The sequence below is a fragment of the Haemaphysalis longicornis genome, unplaced genomic scaffold, assembly GCF_048455015.1.
Source record: "Haemaphysalis longicornis isolate Haplotype H1 unplaced genomic scaffold, Haemaphysalis longicornis Haplotype H1 scaffold_7, whole genome shotgun sequence".
NCBI classification, from domain to species: domain Eukaryota; kingdom Metazoa; phylum Arthropoda; class Arachnida; order Ixodida; family Ixodidae; genus Haemaphysalis; species Haemaphysalis longicornis.
This window is the reverse complement of record NW_027526422.1, coordinates 119,095,371-119,114,598: the sequence shown is the minus strand read 5'-3', so window position 1 is coordinate 119,114,598 and position 19,228 is coordinate 119,095,371.

The window sequence follows — 19,228 nt, the reverse complement described above, 5'->3', positions numbered from 1 at the left end:
ATGTAGCCCTTAAGAATATCTAAAAAGTGGTTTTTGGATTTCGACCTAAACCACACTGTCGAGGTGATTCCGCATTGCAGAAAAAAATCGGTGTTCCTAAAGATTATCAAATAAATGTTTCACTGGTTCATTTATCCAACTGACTTTTCCTAGCATAGGTTACTCATACAAATGCAATCAACCATTTATAAGGATTTCGGCCTGCGACGCTGCTAAACGGGCCAAATTTGTTTTTACAAATGACACGGCCGATGAGCCAAAAAGGCCTAGGTGACGTCTACACCTAGCCAAACTGCTCTTTTAAACGGCTAGAGATTTAATGGGCACGTTGTGATTATGGTGTTGGAGGTGAATATTGCTGAAAATTGTAGAAATTCCACCATGGGGTAGTGAAAAGCGGTATAATATTTTTTGAGGTAATAATTTTTTTATAGATGTCATTTAAGATATTGAACTGTTTTTGTTGAGAGAGGTAACTTACTCAGGTATCTGAACACTGTTCTACAACAGTTTTCTATAACACCCACCCAAAAGAGGCAAGCAGATTTCACTGTTTTTGTTGAGAGAGGTAACTTACTCAGGTATCTGAACACTGTTCTACAACAGTTTTCTATGACACCCACCCAAAAGAGGCAAGCAGATTTCAGGAAAACAATGTGTTTTTAGATTCGTTAATAACCACACAGACATTTGATATATTTCATTCGTTATTGCTTGCAAATGCTGCCCATTCAAATGCACAAAATTCATATTCAGGATTTTGTCCCAACATACGCAAAAAAGGCAAGCGGGTTTTTTTAATTTACACCCCTCTGAAGGTGGAATTCAGTTGAATTTTCCCGTGTTCACAGAGCGCTCGCCATCTGTTGGCACTTTCTGCAACTACACGCCTCCCGTTGGAACCCTATCATTTATCATAAATCTAAAAGAGAAAACGGAACCGGCAAAATTCGCAAAGGGTAGCGCTCGCCATCTGTTGGGACTTCCTGCAACCCCGCGCCCCGCGTAGGGAGCCCATGTTACTTGTGATAAAACTGTAGCGATGACCATTGTTCATATCTGCTGAGGTGGCACTTCCCATGAGGAAAAATACCCCTCATCCAGTGGGCCTCCATCGTGTGCTCCCAGCGCAATCTCTTGCCGAATTCAAGTTGTGTTTGCAACCTAGCACTCTTCTTCAAATCATATTAAGAGTGCAAGCAAAGCAAGTTTCCCCTTCTTCCATCTACTCTTCTCACCCTTGAGCTGTGGGAGAACCCGGTGACTAACAGCGATCAGGATGTCCAGACAATTCTTCCTCCAGAGCGAAGGCTGCCCACTCATCACATGGCTTTCTGAAATTGGGAACCACTCCCACTTCACCGGCTCAATAAAGCGTGTTTTACTCACTGAATCACTCGCTCGAGCGCACCATCTTGGTGCAATTTGCTTAGCAAGAGTTACAGTGAAACACAAGCGCTAGTCGTTTCACATTACCCCGACGCGCCTGCTGTTGGAGCCAATGTATTGACAGTAGTTGGGAGCTCCTGAGTGTGTACCACTTCACAATGGACTAGGCAAATATGACAACTAGGAAATAAATGAACACGTGCTATACCCATTAGTGTCATTAATATAATGGCCCACCCGGGCACCGCCGGGTACTACCGCTAGTTCGATATACGTGTTTGAAGAACCGAAGAACCAAGATAAGAAAAAAAGTAATGATGTAAACAAATGACTGCCTGCTTGAAGACCGAGCTTCCGTTGTGTAAAATAGCCCTATATGGACTCATGTTCACAAATACAAGGAGCGTTTGGGCTGCTGTACTTCAGTACAGTACGAAGATAATCTGTGCGCCCGCACTGTTCGTGCGGCTCAGCCGTAGCGAAGACTCTATCACCTCCTCTATCTCTCAGAAACGAAGTTTTACTGACCAGGGCAATGTGCAGGGTGTACTAATATAAAATGAGTTAAAGCTGGCCAGTTATAGTTTTCTGTCTGAAAGAGTTCAGGTTTATCAAGCGCATTTATTTTCTTTGAGTGACTTCATATAACGGCTAGGGGCATTTCTGGATATTTGGTTGATTGGCCCTGTAACCACATTTTTGCTCACAATTCCTGGTTTTGTGTACGTAAATGCTGGCTTTTCAGGAGACGATTTAGCTTTTATGCATCGCGTTCTCTTAGAAATATCAGTTTTTTTTCGATCTCCCATGTGTATTTATGTTGTCGGTTAATAGTTTGTGGAATACTGAAGACTTTTTTTGTCGCGCCTTGGTTTTGGTATCTTGAATTGTTAGTTTAGAGCCTTGCTTTCGATCTAAAAATTTGTTCCTCGTGTCTGAGAGTTTGAACATAAGTGGTATAATTTTGTACGGAGCCGGCCTATCCTATTGGCGGTGAGCGCGATCATGGGTGGCGCTGCGAATCGGGCCTCCGTGACGTGGCTTAGGGATTCTCGCATTTGTCGTCTGCTTCACTTTCGCTCTCCCTGCTGTTTCTTTGCGCTCGGTCAAGGTCTGATGCTTTTCCGCACCAGAATTGGCATGTGCGTAACTTTTTATTATAATAATAGGCATAAAATCGCATACACTGGCTCAAGGCGTGAGTTCAAGTGCAGTTTTGGGTACCGCTACGGAAGAAGCATTGCCGGCGTTTCCCCATTCCTTGCGAAGCCAGTCCTATGCGGAGCGGAAAGAGTCGGAGCTAGGGGTTAGCTTCTGTATTCAGCAATCTTTCAAACAAAACAAAAGGAACCGTCAGCTGCTAATAACCGACAACAGGGAAATTGAAAAACCAAAACAAATACCAGTCCTTCAGGGCTGTCGACTTTGGCAGAAGGCATTACGGTTCCCGGTAATTGTATGTAAGGTAAGAGTTTTTGCAACCTTGCCGAACGCTCGAAAGTATTGTATCCCATTACTTTACGTTGTCATGGCATGAAAGTATGCCGGCATGCATTATGGGACTGCAAGAACTGTAGGTTGAGTTCCGAATAACCCACTGGGCGTATAGGCGCGTGCTGGTTTTATACCACGCTTCTAACTAGTATGGAGGTTTATTGAGCAAAACGAGTCACGTCTAAGGTAAAGATAAAGTAACATTATGTTTGTGCAGACTTGGAGGGAGAGAGAGAGAGCGAGAGAGAGCGAGAGATAGAGATAGATAGACAGAGAGAGAGAGAGAGAGAGAGAGAGAGAGAGAGAGAGAGAGAGAGAGAGAAGCTCTTTATTAGAAAACATAGTGTTGTTTATCCGGCGCACAAAATCGCCTTCATGCTACTCTGTTAGGGGAGGGGGAAAAGGAAAATAGGCCCAAGAGAGAGGAGGGAAGAAAAGAGATGCAAGCTGAGAGAGGGACCAACGAAATTAGGTAAAAGGGCAAGAGCGAAAGTCTCAGAGTGAAGAGATTTAAAGCTTTTGAATTAAGCCAGCGTCGCTGAGATACAAAACCAGAAATTTTAGGGAAAGGCGTTGCTGAGAAGAAGACGGCCAGGGCCCTAAAATGGTTTTTAAGGTCACTGGTCCTTGCGTATAACGTATGCGTGAAATGTTCTGTAGCACAGTTGATCTAGAGTCCTTGTAGGCAAGACAGTAGAGTAAAAGATGCTCAATTGTGTCTTCCGATGCACAGTTGTTGCACCTGGAGGCGGTAGATAGTCCAATTCGGAAACGGTAGCTGTTGGTGTAAGCTGCACTACGTCGGAGCCGATGAAATAATGTTTCTAGATGAAGGGGGAGCTGGTGAGGAAGTCTTGACGACAGCTGAGGGTCAAGGGAGTAGAGAAGCTTGTGGTGGTGGGTAGGATCTGACCACATTCTGGTCCTCTCTGAAAGGGCGTAGCGTGTGGCCTTGGTGGAAGCGTTGTGTTTGGTAAAAAAGTTTCTTCGTATATTTCGGCAGGTGTGGCCTACAGAGGCAGCGTCATCAGCTTTTTGGTTTCCTGTCATCCCACAGTGACCAGGCACCCACTGAAACACAATATTGTGCCCAGCGCATACTGCAAGGTGGTGTAGATAGAGAATATCTTGAATCCAAGTTCATATGTGAAGTGCTTGCCGCTCTTAAGGAGGCACTGAAGGGCAGGTTTAGAGTCAGTGAATATGGTCCATTCGTTGGGCTCTTGACGTAGGATGTAGCGGATTGCCTCTTTGAGGGAGTGTAGTTCAGCTAATGTCGAGGACGTTGGTCTGTCTAAACGGTAGGAGAAGAGTCTACCGGTCGACGGTACGAATAGACCAAAGGAAGAACTTTGGGGCAACGAACACCCATCAGTGTAAAGATGAACCCTGGTGAAATGCAACCTGTACATGTAGTCCAACGCCACTTGGAGCAGTTCAGCTTGAGGCGTTATCTGCTTAGATGTCATCCCTGGGATGCCTAAACCTATACGAGTAGACGCTAATGTCCAGGGCGGAAACTGAGATGGCATTGCTCGCGGTGGTTGCGTTGTTTTGGGAAGGGACAAAGCTCTAATAGCATCGCCAAACCCAGAACTCTGGCCGCAGTGATCCTGCTCAGACAGTGGGGTGTAGGTTGAAGTAGATGCCGGTAATGCACACGGAGCGACTCCTGTAACTTGAGTGCGTCCAGAGGCAAGCAACGAGCTTCAGCGACGGTCCCGGCCCCCGAGGAACCTCTGGGTAGTCTAAGACAAATGCGCAGGCCGTTCCGTCGCGCCGCTTCTAGCTTCATTTTGTTAGTAGGCGCTGCATGATGTAGTAAGGGAAGGCTATAGCGTATGAAGCCATCGACGTAAGCTTTGTGAAGCTGTAGCATCGACCTGCAGTTGCTGCCCATCGGGAACCGGCAAGGTATCTCAGAACTCAGAACCTGAGACGTCGCAGAAAGGCGGGCACACAGTCTTTTTATCTCAGGCGACCAGGAGAGATTACGGTCGATTATTACGCCAAGATACTTGTGGGTCCGGGCGTACGGGAGGGATCGTCCACTCAGCAGAATTGGGTACCGATCCATGCGCTTCCTTGTAAACGCCATTGCAACGCTTTTCTCCTGCGATAGGTGAAGTCCACGAGCAGCAAGGTAGGTTGAAATGGAGAAGATGGCCTTCTGGAGACGTTGCTGAATGGTGCGTCGGGAGCGTGCTGCGTGCCATATACAAATGTCGTCTGCGTAGATCGTTATGTTAACTCCCCGCGGTAGGCATCGTTTCAGCTCTATGAGAGTCAAATGAAATAACAGTGGACTTAAAACGGCTCCTCGTGGAACGCCTTTTCCGACGGGGAAACGTGATGTGTCACCATGCGAAGTGCGCATGAAAAGCTGACGTCCAGCAAGGTAATCCTCGATCCAGGCGTAGAGTCTTCCTCCAAAGCCATGTACTGCAAGAGCAGTTAGAATGGCTGTGTGTGTGACAGAGTCGTAGGCAGCTTTTATGTCTAAGAAAATTGCGATTGGTATGCTGCTAGAATCCAATTGCTCCACAACTGACGAGATAAGGGTAATTATATTGTCAATAGACGGTCTGTGCCTACGGAATCCATTCATCTCTTGCGGGTAAAGGCGTCGAATTTCGAGAAACCAGGACATTCTTTTATGTACCTTCTTCTCCATCAGTTTCCCAATACAGTTCAACAGAGCTATAGGCCGAAAAGAGGAATAACACGTGGGCGGCCGGCTAGGCTTTAGAACCGGAGTAATTTGGGCGAGCTTCCAATCAGAGGGCAGCTTACTGCTCACCCAAGAGGAATTGTAGAACTCTATGAGACGGAGCAGGGCATTGTGAGGAAAGTGCGTGAAGGTTGCGTAACAAACGCCATCAGGACCTGGACACGACTTGGTTTTTACATCGGAGATTGCTGCTGCCAGTTCTTGTAATGTAAAAGGCAGCTCCAGTGCTGGAACGGCTGATGTTGGAGGCTTAAGAGGTGGAGGTGTACTCAGCGTTGATGAGAAGAGGATCTTGCAATTTTACTCTACGACCAATTTCAAAGAGGAGTGCTCGTGCAGTGAGAGGGCAACGAAAGGCCACAGCTGCTTAGGTTGCGCGCGTAACCCTTTGACAACACGCCAGATGCGCGTCAACGGTGTGTGAGTATTTAACGTTGCACAAAAGTTCCACCACCGTTGCCGCTGAAGCTTGTATAGGTGACGCATTACATGTCTCTGAGCCCCTCTACGAACCTGCATTACGGCGGTGACTCGAGATGACGAAATTATCCCAACGATACTTCACTGTTTTCGGAATTCCACATGCTTAAGAACAAAACGCTGGAATCAACCCAATAATGACGCGGAGTACCAAAGATTATGTGCCATTCGTCGCCATGCGGAGCGAAAAGCCCTCCGTACAGTAGAAGATTTGCCTGTGAAGATTTTCCTGGAGGGAAATTTCAGTGCATTCCCCACAGCCATGTCTTCCCGGTATTCACATTTGCGTTATAGGAAAACTGCACTGAAGAGAAGGAGGAGGGAGAGGAGCGGGAGGAGGAGAAAACTCTAACAGTAAAATCGAACTGATTAGTGGTCTGGGTCCTCAGTCCAGGACAAATGAGTAGCAGCCTTTCTTCTTTCCAATTCATAGATCGCCATCCCGGGTTTGTTCTTTACGCCTGGAAGAGTTCAAAAGAGATGAAGAGAGCTCCTTGGGAATATTGATCGGTTTAGATTCTTGTAATATATGCACGAATACTAATTATTGCATTCATTAACGAGTATATCAAGCCTTAAACACCGTAATCATGTCATAATTGTTCGTGTTGAGAGTCAGGTCGCTATGATAACAATGGTTACGATAGAAATTCGGAGCATAAAAGCCGCCTTCGAGTACTCGGACAACGTTGCCCGGGTGCGATCGCGGTGGCGTAGCAAAAACCTTCTCATTATATTCACACGTGAATAATAAACGCACGCTGCGGATATGCACTTTCTTGCAAGTAGCCATAAAGGAAGCCAATTTGTGAAGAAGGCAATATATGCCATGCATAAAGCCCGAAGAAAGTATCCTCACGATCTTTGTGAGCCTCCCAAGCATCCCCAAACCTACTAATAGGACGTTTGTCACGGTGAATAATTAAATAATCAATAATAAATAAATGCGTTGGGCACAGAAAAAAACATTCATATGATACAAGTCAACAACAACGAAAAAAATAGAAGACAGCCGCTTTATTTCCTGCTGTGCGATGCGCGGGTACGTAGGACTAGACGGTTGTGTCGTCATAAGAGCATCTAAAAAATACTGTAGGGAAGCCAGCGCATTCTGAATACTTATCTGTGCGCTGAACCTCGCGAATAAGCTAGAATGGACGAGTTGAACACGAGCTTCTGACCGATGCTGCGAAGAAAGTTGTTCTTTCTCTTTTCGTGTGTTGCAAACTTGTGGGGATACAGCTTGAAATTATTCAGATGTGTTACAAGCTTGCAAAAATGACTGCATTACTAAAAATACGCTTTTTAATGCACTAAAGCATTAAAGCGGGGGATTTCGAGCTCAGTAACTGCTGCCCCTCACAAGCGGAGTGTAGCAGACGACAGCGGCGCGAGTCCCTAAGCCGACGTCAGAGCCAGGGGGCGCCACTGAAACATCTCACCGCCAATAGGCTCCGGACACCGAAGTTGGCCGGGCGAGCGCAGCGCCAGCCGCGGCAGACCAGCGCAACTTTGGGTCGGTCCCCCCGCGTTCACCGCCTTCAGCGCCCGTCAACGCAACTTTGCGAAAACGTGTGTCATAACGTTATTTGTGTGTATGTGTGCTACATACCGCAACAAAGTCATGCAGAAATGTTGTAGTAGGGGGAAGCCTCCAAATAAAACGAGGCGCCGATAAAATGTTGTCGCCCTGCTGTCGAGCCGTAGGTTGACAAACTAGAAAGCGTGTGCTCAAGGCTTTGCATTCTCGCGCGGATTCTTCTCTCTCTTTTTGTTCCCGGAGATACGAAGCGAGGTTACTGAATCTTGAAAATCCCACACTAAGCGAGCGGACTACATGCTGCCGTGGTGTACGAGCACCTTGTTAGTAGGCTGGTTAGCGAGCCGTAAATACATATTAGTGCGCATTAAATTTGGTAACAAAGAGGGCCCGAAAACACAGTTATAGCAGCGTAGTTTATCACCCAGAGGTTTTACTGGGATTCATCTCATATTTCACGTGATTATATCGCCGTATTAAATACATATAAACACATATGGGGCGGACACTTATAGGCGTTAACGTTCCCAAATGTTTCCTGAGCTATTGGATAGCATGAAATCACCGCCTCTTCTTGCAAACGAAACAATTAAATTGTTGTCTAAGCCACTGAAAAGCAAAGAAAATTAGAGATAAGACGTGCCGCAATAAAAGTTAGAGATATATGAACGCAAGACCAAATTTTCGCGCTCCGGGAGGAGCAGGAGGACGACAAACTTTATTTATCCCCTTCGTTGTGATTCCGGTCACTCCGGACCAGTAAGGGCTGTCCTCAGGGAACAGAAATGTTCTTCCGTGACTTTTCCTGCGAAGGTGCTGACGGTAATAAAAGCGCTACTATTTCTTTCTAAGAGAGGTCTCACGCCGGACCTGTTGGCATGGAGAGAAAAACATACTCGAGTATGAATATTCTATAATTTATTCCGATACGCCTATTAGATGTTCTGCCTCCCCCATCTCCCAACCCCTCTTCGCCGAATGGAATTTCTTGTGATAGCCTTCTCGTGAAGAGTTTCTTTTTAGGGGCGTGTTTTTAAATAGCTGGCGTACTGGGCTACACCTGGAAGCCCAAAAGTTTTTCTTGGCGGAGCGGGCACTTATAACGGGAGAATTTTCGCTATACACAAACTAATGTGAATTTCGTACTGTTAGATGTATGGAGCAGCATATTCGGATCAAAGTCCCATATGTAGCCCCCATGTGGTCCAGTTAGTAGTTCTGCAGTTCCAAGTGCACTAACATGGAGGGAATACCTCGCGCGGAAACATCGCGCAACGTCTGATATATTTGCAGACAAAGCCTCCTATTTTGTGAATTGAACAATATAAATTACGTTTTCCTTTGAAAAGAATTATGCTGATCTTGAGAAAGTGTTCCCCGCAGGCAGGCTGTGCAAGCGTTTTTCTTCTGGGCATCACGCCTATCAGGCCTTTATATGCCTTCCCAGACGCCAATTCAACCGACTTAATCCTTCTTATTCACCTGCAGTATGTGGCAGGATTGCTGTACAAACTCTTCGTTTTAAACCAAGAAAAGGGAACTAATTTGCTTCATCCGCGCTGCAAAAAGAAGAGCGCCCCCCAGCTAGGAACGTAACGGCTTGCGTGGGCCGACCCAGTGTTAAGCATATCTGCCGAAGGGGGCGCTGGGTGTCGTGGGCTCCGGGTCGCCCTCTGGGCTCTGTGCGGCGCCTATACGGTGGATTCATTAAATTTTAAGTGCGGCAAGTTTCAGTATGCCTTGGAATATTTTTTGTTGACAGCACTTTGAAATGTGTCATTGGTTTTGCCTTCATCACTCTGTAAGCCGTAGATAATCAGTTTTGATCTTCTACTGCGGTTTTCTGGTTGATCAATTCGCTTTCAAAGTAGGTGAATTAGGGTACTCAGACTCAGATGCTATTTGGTGTTTGCAAAGGACACCGTGTTATTCCATATACAACTAGGTGTCTAATGGTTTTCTGTATGTGGGTTAGTCGCTTCTCTTTTATGTCCAAAGTGTCAGCTGACCTATCTTCTGGCTACTGATGATTTTAGCTAATTCAGGATCCAGATTTGTTTCAACGCCTCCGCCTAGAAGGAACAACTGCCGGAGCATGCCGGCGACACTATAAGAAACTCTACACAGATATGAGCCAAGATAAAGAACGAGAAGCCAATTATGAATTGATTTACAAACTTATTAGCTTGTCGCCAAAATGAAGGAGGGAAAATTGGGACTGATCGACCCGTACAGTTGCACCCAAGAATTGGCGGATAATATAGAACCCTTAGCAACAGGAAAATACCCAAGACCTGATAATCTGACTGGCGTCTTTTACTTGGTGTTGTGTTCTTTATTTATTTTGTTACTTGGAACTTATGGCGAGGACTACAGGCTTGGTTAGCTTCCACCTCGGCTTTACGGAGGTCACACGGTTCTGCATTTGTTCCCAAGAGTAGTGATTCTGACGCGCTACGCAAGATGGAAGTATATGGTCTTTTATTTATCTAACGCTGGTTACAAGCAATTTCTGAAGATATTTGCTAACTTTCATGAACCGGTCATTGAGGTCCTCGTCGGCGACCACCAGACAGGAGGCTTTCGTGAGTGATGCATTAAAACTAATTGTCATATTACAATATCTATACTTGGGTGCGTTACTCGAGCTTCTTCCCAAGTGTCTGTGGTGCAACTAAATTTCCAAAAGATATGAGATCCTTTTGGTCATCCATTGCTAAATTGTGCGCTAGAGCATGAAAAATTCTGATCTAGATTTGCGTTAGTCGTCCATTCTTGTTTTGTGTTCTACAGCATGTAAATACTGGATCATGGATCAATGGGTATACTACAGTGATTTTGAAACATCATTTATCTCACCCAGTTGTTTCTCTATCATCAGCTAATCAAAGATGTCCATTGTGACCACTTTTGCTTAGATTTTTTGTGTAGCCACAATGTCAGCATACACCTTAAGAGATGCGGTTCATGCGGTTACGTTACCTTAATTTCAGGTGCCTATTCTAGCATGCGTCGATACGGTAGCTTTATTTGGCACTAAGAAGGCAAGCATGAACGATGCTGTTCGTATTCCACAGAATGTTGTATGGTTTAAGGCGCTGCCCTGAATTTTGAGAAGACGAAGATATTGGTTTGCAGAATGGAGCACGACACCGATTATGTTGTATGGATAAGTACAAACAGCAACTTGAGATATTTATGGTTTGCCCGTTCGCAGTTTGGGCACATTGATTCTTATTGTTTGGCACAGGCTTTGGAGGGGCTCTGCTGAACTAGTGGTTGGCGTGGAGGCATCTGGGCTGTCTCGCGAATTCACGTGCAATACGTCACCATCTCTGAGTTGCATTCATTGCGTCTCAGAAAAGCAGGTTGTCAGCGGGGTTTTGTGACATTAATTTGATGTTCTCGTAGTGAGTCCATTAGACGTGTTGACCCGTGTAGCGTGTTGACATGTTAGCAGCCCAAGTCCACTCGTGTTGCGAATGGGCTTGAGCTGGTTCATATTTTTTTGGCGGCTTGTTTCTCGTTTTTCTCCTTCCTGGATGTTCAACATCCGTTCGTGAGAGCTGTACTGCAAACACGTCTCGCCCATTTTCTCCGTGACATCATTTGCGTCATCCTGGTCTGTTGAAGCGCCCACTAGCCATCCAGGGTGAAGAAACGGGGGACCCTTTCCGTATTTCCCAGGCTTCCGGTTCCTCAAAAGCTGCCTCACGTTTTCCCGCCCTCTGACGCAAATATTTCAGCAAGCCAGTATTTGAGGAGGAGCAGTAGATTAGCATTACGACATGCGGGATACTTACGCACCTCTTATAGGCGTGGTACCTCAGACATGTTGAGGAGCGGGTGAAACAATTATTTCTACTAGACGCTCCCCGGGGCAGCGGAAAATTGAACTTGTACGTTGTAATCATTGGGAGGTACTATTACTCTAAGAGGTGCGTTAGTCGCCGGCGTGTCGTAATGCTCATCTGATGCTACCCCTCTAATACTGGCTTGCTGAAATATTTGCGTCACAGTGAGGGCAAAAGTAAGGCAGCTTTTGAGAAATCGGTACTCACTGGTTAGGCTTTCAGCGCTCCGGAGAGTGTCTAGTAGAAGTATTTGTTTCATTCCCTCCTCAACATGGGTGACACTTTCCGTATTTCACAGGCTTGTGTGAGTCTTTAGTATGTCCTGAATGCTTTGCGCAAGTCTATTTTCGATGGGTTTGTTTTTATGCTTTTGCCAATTCATTCGTCTCGCTCGGCATGCCAACACTACCAATAAAAGGCCGCCCCTAATAGAATTAACAAAATGGGGTTTCCCCCAAATATTGGAACCGTTTTCGTTAAGCTACACAGGTACACACGGCCTGCTAAAACATGAATGTGGAAACTTGATGTGGCTTTAGTTTGGTCGACGTACTGCCACCTGTGTTCGCTCCCAAAGACAATTGATCACTGTTTTGTCGACTGCGGGGGTGCGGTCACTAACTGGGGTATTTTGCAGAGGATACCGAGATAAGATATTGTCACGTCGTTCCAATAAAACTGTTGCCGTTCGGGTGCCGTGGTAAACAACCCCATGACGTGTGAATCTTAATTGTCTTGTAAAAACTCTGGCGGTATCGACTATGTGATAGGCAGGCAAAGTCACCAAGATAAACAGAATTTCATTTTTTGAAACTGTTTAAAAGTGTGTATAGCTGTTTTAAAGTATGTATAGCTGTTTAAAAAACACCTTCAAATGTGTTATTGGTTTCGCCTTCGTCTTTCCTTAAGCCGTAGAATATCAGTTTCGACCTTCAACTATAATTTCCTAGTTGATAAATTTGAACATTCCTTTGGACACTTGCGTGTGTTCACCAAACTTTCAACGTGTTTGTGTTCACCCCAATTGTCATTTACTCCTCTGTCTGCGTGACAGTGTAATTTTTTAAAGCAAAGCTTTCTAGCTGTACCAGCCAACGGGTCTTTCGTGGCGTGCGGGACAACAAACTCCCAACGTGGCGGATGCGGTGCCAGGGGGGGGGGGGGGGAGGGAGAGGGGGAGTGGGAGGGCGGGAGTGGATGGTTTCACTAACGGAGCACAGTGTAGCTGGCGTCGGCGTCGGTGGAACGGCTTTGTCGTCTGCTTTAGCGACGGCTGTTTTGGGCATGTTTTGGCGCAGCTTCGCGTCCATTTCGCGCTTACTTCGCACGGCTTGATTAGCTTGTTCAACAGCACCTCCTGAGTAGCCCGAACCCGACGGAATTAAGTTATCGTACGGCAAAGACACGTTAAGCATTAGTTTGCGGGGCGGGAAAAGAAAATGTAGAGACCACTTAGAGACATCTGGCAGCTAGAGAAACGCCACGTTTTGCGCACTGCTTGTGCACGAAGGGGACTGCATTTTCGAAATTTCTGAATACCAATTCCGTTGTGTTTTAACAGGTATTATTGAAAGACGAATGAAGCAACTGGTTCTGATAAATAGCGATTATAAAAGTGCCCTCCGCTTTCTCGCAATTCTCAAGCTTACTAAACTAACCAGTTTAAATCCGTATAAATGAGAAGCACCAAGCTCACATGCCGAATTGCTTCGGTGCCTGCGCTTGTGTAGCGCGGTGGTGTAGCCCCAAGCTAGCACGTCAGGATGGCTAAGTTGCGCTGTCTCACCCTTCGAAAGACGCTCTCCTCCGTTTTCTTTTTGCCGATGCATGGCCAGGCTGCAGCGGCGGCGTCCGCCGCACTAGCCCGGCCATGGCCGACGCTGCTGCTGCGTTCCGGATGCCGCCCCCGCGAATTACAGGTAACGGCTGACAGAATCTCTTGTTTCAATCTTTGTAGAGCCACGTGTGTGAATTCAACTGACGTCACATGGGCAATTGTTGTGGGGGTTGTTTAAAGCTTTATTTTCCAACCACCTTCACTACGTATATTGCAGCCGATTTTTTGACATTGTCATTATTTTTGCATGTGTTTTCTCAGGCAGTAAAAAAGAGATGCAGTGATCCAGGGTGTAAAACCTTGTTGGTGTTTTAGGGTTTGTTATATTTGCGAAGGAACCCTGTGGTCTTGGCACCCGACGGGAAGGGCGATGGGGCCTGAGACGACGGCGAGACGAGATGGCAATGAAACCTGCCTTCAAGATATAATGTACAAACTTTTAGTTACCAAGTCGGTGGTAGGACATTGCGGTCTTTGCGATGCACTCTTGGAGCTGAAGGTCTTGCGCACGAATTTGTCACCTTCGCACACAATGTACGCACCGTTTCAGATGTGATTGGTCAGTCTGGATCAGTGGGGTATAGCGATAGCGGGGTTAAACGTTACCTTACTGCTTGCTTCAATTTTATCCTCTCCCTGCTGCAGTGGTCGAGTCAGGAAAGCGGGAGCACGTCCCGGAGGCATATTTTTCGAGCCCACGGGGCGTCCAGGCATCGTAGCGGCCACACGTTTTCCCGCCTCACGAAGGAATTCGGCACCGAGTGGTCAGCTAGGCAGTGGGTCTACTACGCAACGCTTGTGGAAGCTGGAAGCGTAGCACATTGCAAATATTGCGGCCCGAGACTCGTGCTGCATGTGCACGGGAAAGCGACCCATGCACAATAAATTTTGGTGCCCTGCCTTCGATGAGGGCTCCCGAGATGTCGTTGAGAAAAACCTTGTGCCCCGAAGTGCCATTACGACGGTGATTTAAAACAGGTGGGAAGGAGAGGTTGACCACGTACTAGTGACTACTGCGGGCGCGTCCTTTGGGCGCAACTATGGCGTGACCGGTGCGACAAAAGGGTCAGCGCGATGTACACGGCTGTTTCCTGCTGGTCTAGCATTCCGGAAGACAATGTTTCTCATCACACAGACCGTGAAATTACCTAATTTTTCTCAACTGTATTACTTGCTTCGTTAACCGTCACGGCATCTCAGTGAAAAGTGCGTTGGGCTACTGAGCCCAACCCTTCAGTGATAAAATTAGAGCACGCCCGTGCTTGTGGCAGAATTTGTGTGTTTCTGCTTCGTTTCTGCGGTTGCTTACGAGTGCGGGTGAAAAATGTTTAAATGGGAATAAAGAACTTTTAGACGTCATAATACCCATTAATTACGTCCATTACCACATTTTTGTTGTTCGAACCATTAGTTTATTTGTAGCCCGTCTGGCTGTGTGCTTGAGGCGCTTGATTGCCGCGTTACCGTATGTTTTCACGCTTCCGCATAACTATGAATAAGTAATTTGCATACTCTACGCCAGAAACACTTATCGTCACCATTGTTCCCTTAAAGTCCTCTTGCACTAGCTCTGCTTTTTGAGGCGGAGACAGAAACTGCGCAGTAGCCAATTGCCTTTTAACGAGCAGATTTGGGACTAAACTGCGACGCATTTCCTGGCTGAGTTGAACCTGCGAAAAAAAGAAAATGTGAGTAAATCCAACATAGGTGAAGTAAACAAGTTGTGCAAGGGGTGCGGCGCAGCTCTTGTGATGGTGGATACCACTTATGCTAGGACTGGTATTACGCGGCACACCACCGTACGCACCTTGAGCTTTGTTCTGCGCGACCCGAAAAGCTTTAGCATTTACCTGTCTAAGTAGTTGAGCTGCCGACATTTTGGTTACTGTGTCTTCTGGTGTTGGTGATTGTAGTATTTTGCAGTAAAGATAAAAAAGGCAAAAGTTTACATGCAGGTTCATGAATATCCACTGCTGCTTTCCCGTCGGAAGTTTACTCGAATAAAATCGGCCAGCTGGCAAAACGCACTATCCTTGCTGCGTGCGCTTGAAGGGATAGAGACAGTTTGAAGCGAAAAATTCCATTACGAACATACAGTAAAAATTAAAGGTGGCAATGAATACACCGAGCAAAAGGTTGAATCAGTGCACCGTTGGTCTTTGTAACTTATTCATCAACATACTAGATGCTGTTTTATGACCTTGAAGGGATACTAAGGACTGAGTAAATTTGGTGGGTCGTCGCCATCTTTGTTAAAGCTCTTATTGGATTTCATTTTCGTCGCAGCCCATCGGGAAGGGTCTGTTGATCTCCATCTAGGTGTAGCAACCTACTTTAAAATTGGCCAAGAAATAACCCCTCTTTACTTGCCGGGCTTGATTATGCAGGCAAAACTTCGAGATATGCCCATGGGGTGGTACTATCAAGGAGAAGGTGTTTAAAATACGCGGGATTATAAATACACACGCACGCACTCCCTCCTCCGCACACACACACACACACACACACGTCACGCGCGCGTGCGCACGCTCAGACTATTGGTTTGTAAATACAGATCGTAAATAAGTTTGAAAATAGGTTTGTAAATGCGCTTGTACGCATGCAAGGCGGAACACTTGAACGAAGTCAAAACTGAAGCAAATTCTTCCATCTGGAATGAGTCATTGTATTTAACAGCTGTTTTAGGTCGATGCTTTTCGTCCGTCTGCTGAAGGGCGCGCGTCACGCAGAGGTATACAGAAACAGGCTCTCAGGCCAGCCGGCGGCTTCGTAGAAACCAGTTCCTAGACACACCGATAGAAGGCGCCGGAGCCTCCCAGAGGCCGGGACCTCGCCCTTCCAATTGGTGAGGTAGCCTCCCAGCGCTGGCGTTTACCTGCGAATTCCTTTGCGCGAACGGTAGAATTTGCGCCGTGATGGCGATCACGTTCTCGGGCACAAGATGACACAAGAGAACCACCGCTCCGCTGTATCTGAAGATTTCACTCTGGGTGGAACTGAGTTTAGTTCTGTTAATGTTGAAGTTTGTGTGAGGTTTGTGTCTTATAAAGATAACATGGCAGCAAAGTTTTCGCACACCATTGCATATCCGTGTATCAGTGCTTGTCCCAGACGAACGCTTCGACGAGCTGCACCAACCCCGGTTGGTCACTCGCAGTTTCTGACGTTAGAAGTTGTAGTGCCGGAATATATATGGTGTGGCGGTACCTATTACAATGTGCTTGGCCTTTTCTGCGTTAATGAGCAACAACCGCGATGCTGAGAGAGCGCTATTCCGGAAAAGGTCGGAATCAGAATGCCAAAGCAGCAATCTTCATTATGGCCTATCAGAGAACGAAGAGGATTAACCCTTTCGGCTCTGGCGTCCTGTATTTAGGACATGAATGAAAAGACTTTTAGCAATTTGAGAACAAAAGCAAAAGAGCTTGTTTTCTGGCAACTAGTTCTTCAAGGATGCCTAGAGAGATATCACCATTGTTCGTTTTTTGTTAGAACTGAACGCTAGAAAAAGGAAGGCATCGCAGTGAAGGCCAACTACGTTAGGGTGCCCCCAAGGGCGGGAAATCCTACTTTGATGATATCGCTGTAAATCCAAAAATACTTGCACTTCCGGAATATTTTTTCTATGTGGGATGACTGCTTTCCAAATTTTAGGAAAACTTGTATAAGATTTTTTATGCTCGAAATTTAAATTTTAATTGCGTGACGAACTAATTAGATGCCATGCAAGAAAATCGCTTATTACTTGCACCAAAAGTTGAGTCTTGTAAGCCTAAAGGGTCCAAGTATTTAAAAAAAAACAGAATTTTTGGGGTGGGTTCAAAGGGCTCAAGAGCGTTTTTAGCTGAGCCATGGCCGCGGTTCCCGTTTCTCAATTAACATGCTCTGCTTGTACTCACGACACTCTGTTCTACGAATAAAGAGGTATTTACTTTGCGATTTTGGCGCCCATTTAAATAGCACCACTTTGTAGCTGATTGAAAAGGCAATGCAACCAATTGACTTGAAGGGCGTTCCATAATAACTCTGACGTTAGGAAGCGTGAACATTTGCCTATTTGATCTTTAGGTCGTTGTTGACGTTTTGAATTGTTGAATAAATAAAATGATTCACGTGCGCTTGAGACAACGTTGTAAGCTCAATTATTTTAAAAACGATAAAAGCCACGAAGAGCGACTCCTACCATGTTGCAGGCGATTGCAACGCTGGATGGCTGTGCTGTGCGACAAAATTCAAACAGGTATTTCGCGTGGAAAGTAATGTTGTTCAGATGGAGATACAAAGGTCTTGATTCGAAGAAGACGAAATTATAAGCCGTTTGCGTGTAAGAAAAATGAACGACCGGCGAAGCTTTTTAAATCGGGAAGCGAGGCGTTAATAAATTTACCTCAACGACACGACCAAGTTTATTTCTTCCCAGCATTGCAGACGGTCAACCTTAATAAAGACGCACACATGCACGCACACATTTTTATTTATGCTCAGTTGATCTAGAAAATGGCGTCTATTTTTAGCTGATCTACTCGAGATGCACAATCAAGTGATGGGACGTATAAGCTTGTTGTCAAAATAACGTTTTGAACAGCGTGAAGCTTTGGAGGTGAAAATATGCTAACAGCTCTCTCACCGAGAGCTTCGTTTTCTAAAGCCTCGCGCCATAGGAAATCTTCAGCTCTAAAAAGTATACAAGGAACGACGGGTGTTTTTGTTTGGGTACATTCAATGCACATAAAACATTAGCCTTAGTTCGGCGGCATGATGTGTTCGCCTTCATGTTAGTGTGCTGCCAGAAAAAAGGAAAAATAGCGTTCAAATACGAGGGAACAATAAAAGCCCCGACAATTGGGAGTCCATTCTCGGTGCCATTCCAGCCCGTTCGAGCTGGGCCCAAAGAGTGTAATTTTTAATTGAACAAGATGCAACACTGGGTGGAAATACCTAACATGCAAATTTGTTACGCACTAGTGTATCGTTTATGTTTCTCAGAGGACCCGGAGGCCTGTTCTTCGCAGTGTTCTTGCGTGTGGTGGAATCGCCCCTTCTATCCTGACATCAGAAGCCGCTTTCGAGTAGTGAAACAACCACAACGGAACAATGGCGTTCATTATTTTTACCTTCACAGAAGCTTGTTTTTACCTTCTCCTGACAGAGGATATTCGCGACCTAGTTCTCGTCCAGCCAGCTAACAGGCAAGGCCACATAAACGTCAGTAGGGTTCAAGAAGATTTCGCCATATATTCTAAATCACACGGAACCCCCCGAACGATATCAGATGAAAGAGGTATCACATTCTATTAGAGCAGGTTTAACCCTGTTCCCATCGTTTTGTTGTCGACAATGTTCCATTTTAGAAATATCGGCTATGTCATTATCTTAACTGTAATCTCTTGAAGCAGCCATGTGCTTTGCGTTTAGTCGCAAGGAAGACTACAACGCAAAATGGCATAAATAGTGCTAGTTCGAGGATTATGACTGGAAGCATGTGCAGGAAACGGCAGATCGCTTATGCCTGTACGGTACACTCGAGTAACATGTCGGTGGAAATTACCGGTCATGCAGAATTTTCGCCGTACGGATTTGCGTTCTTGGAAAAGCAAAACGCTGAGACTACGTGAGCGGCTCCATTGAGATGCTATCACAAGTGAAATGTCGCTATCAGGAAGCAAGTATATCTGTTAACAGCTCCTCGCCAGAATCTACCCCGTACAAGACGGCATCACAACAGTGAAGACGGCCACAAAGTTAGTGTTTACTCACGAAGCACGTGCCTTTACAGAGACGACATGCCTTGGGAAGACAACCATACTGGTGTTTAGCATTTCTAGGCGTACTAGAGGAGTCGGAAGCATAACTATGAGTGTGTAATGTGAGTGTGAGCCCTGTACATCAGCAGAGGGCATGGA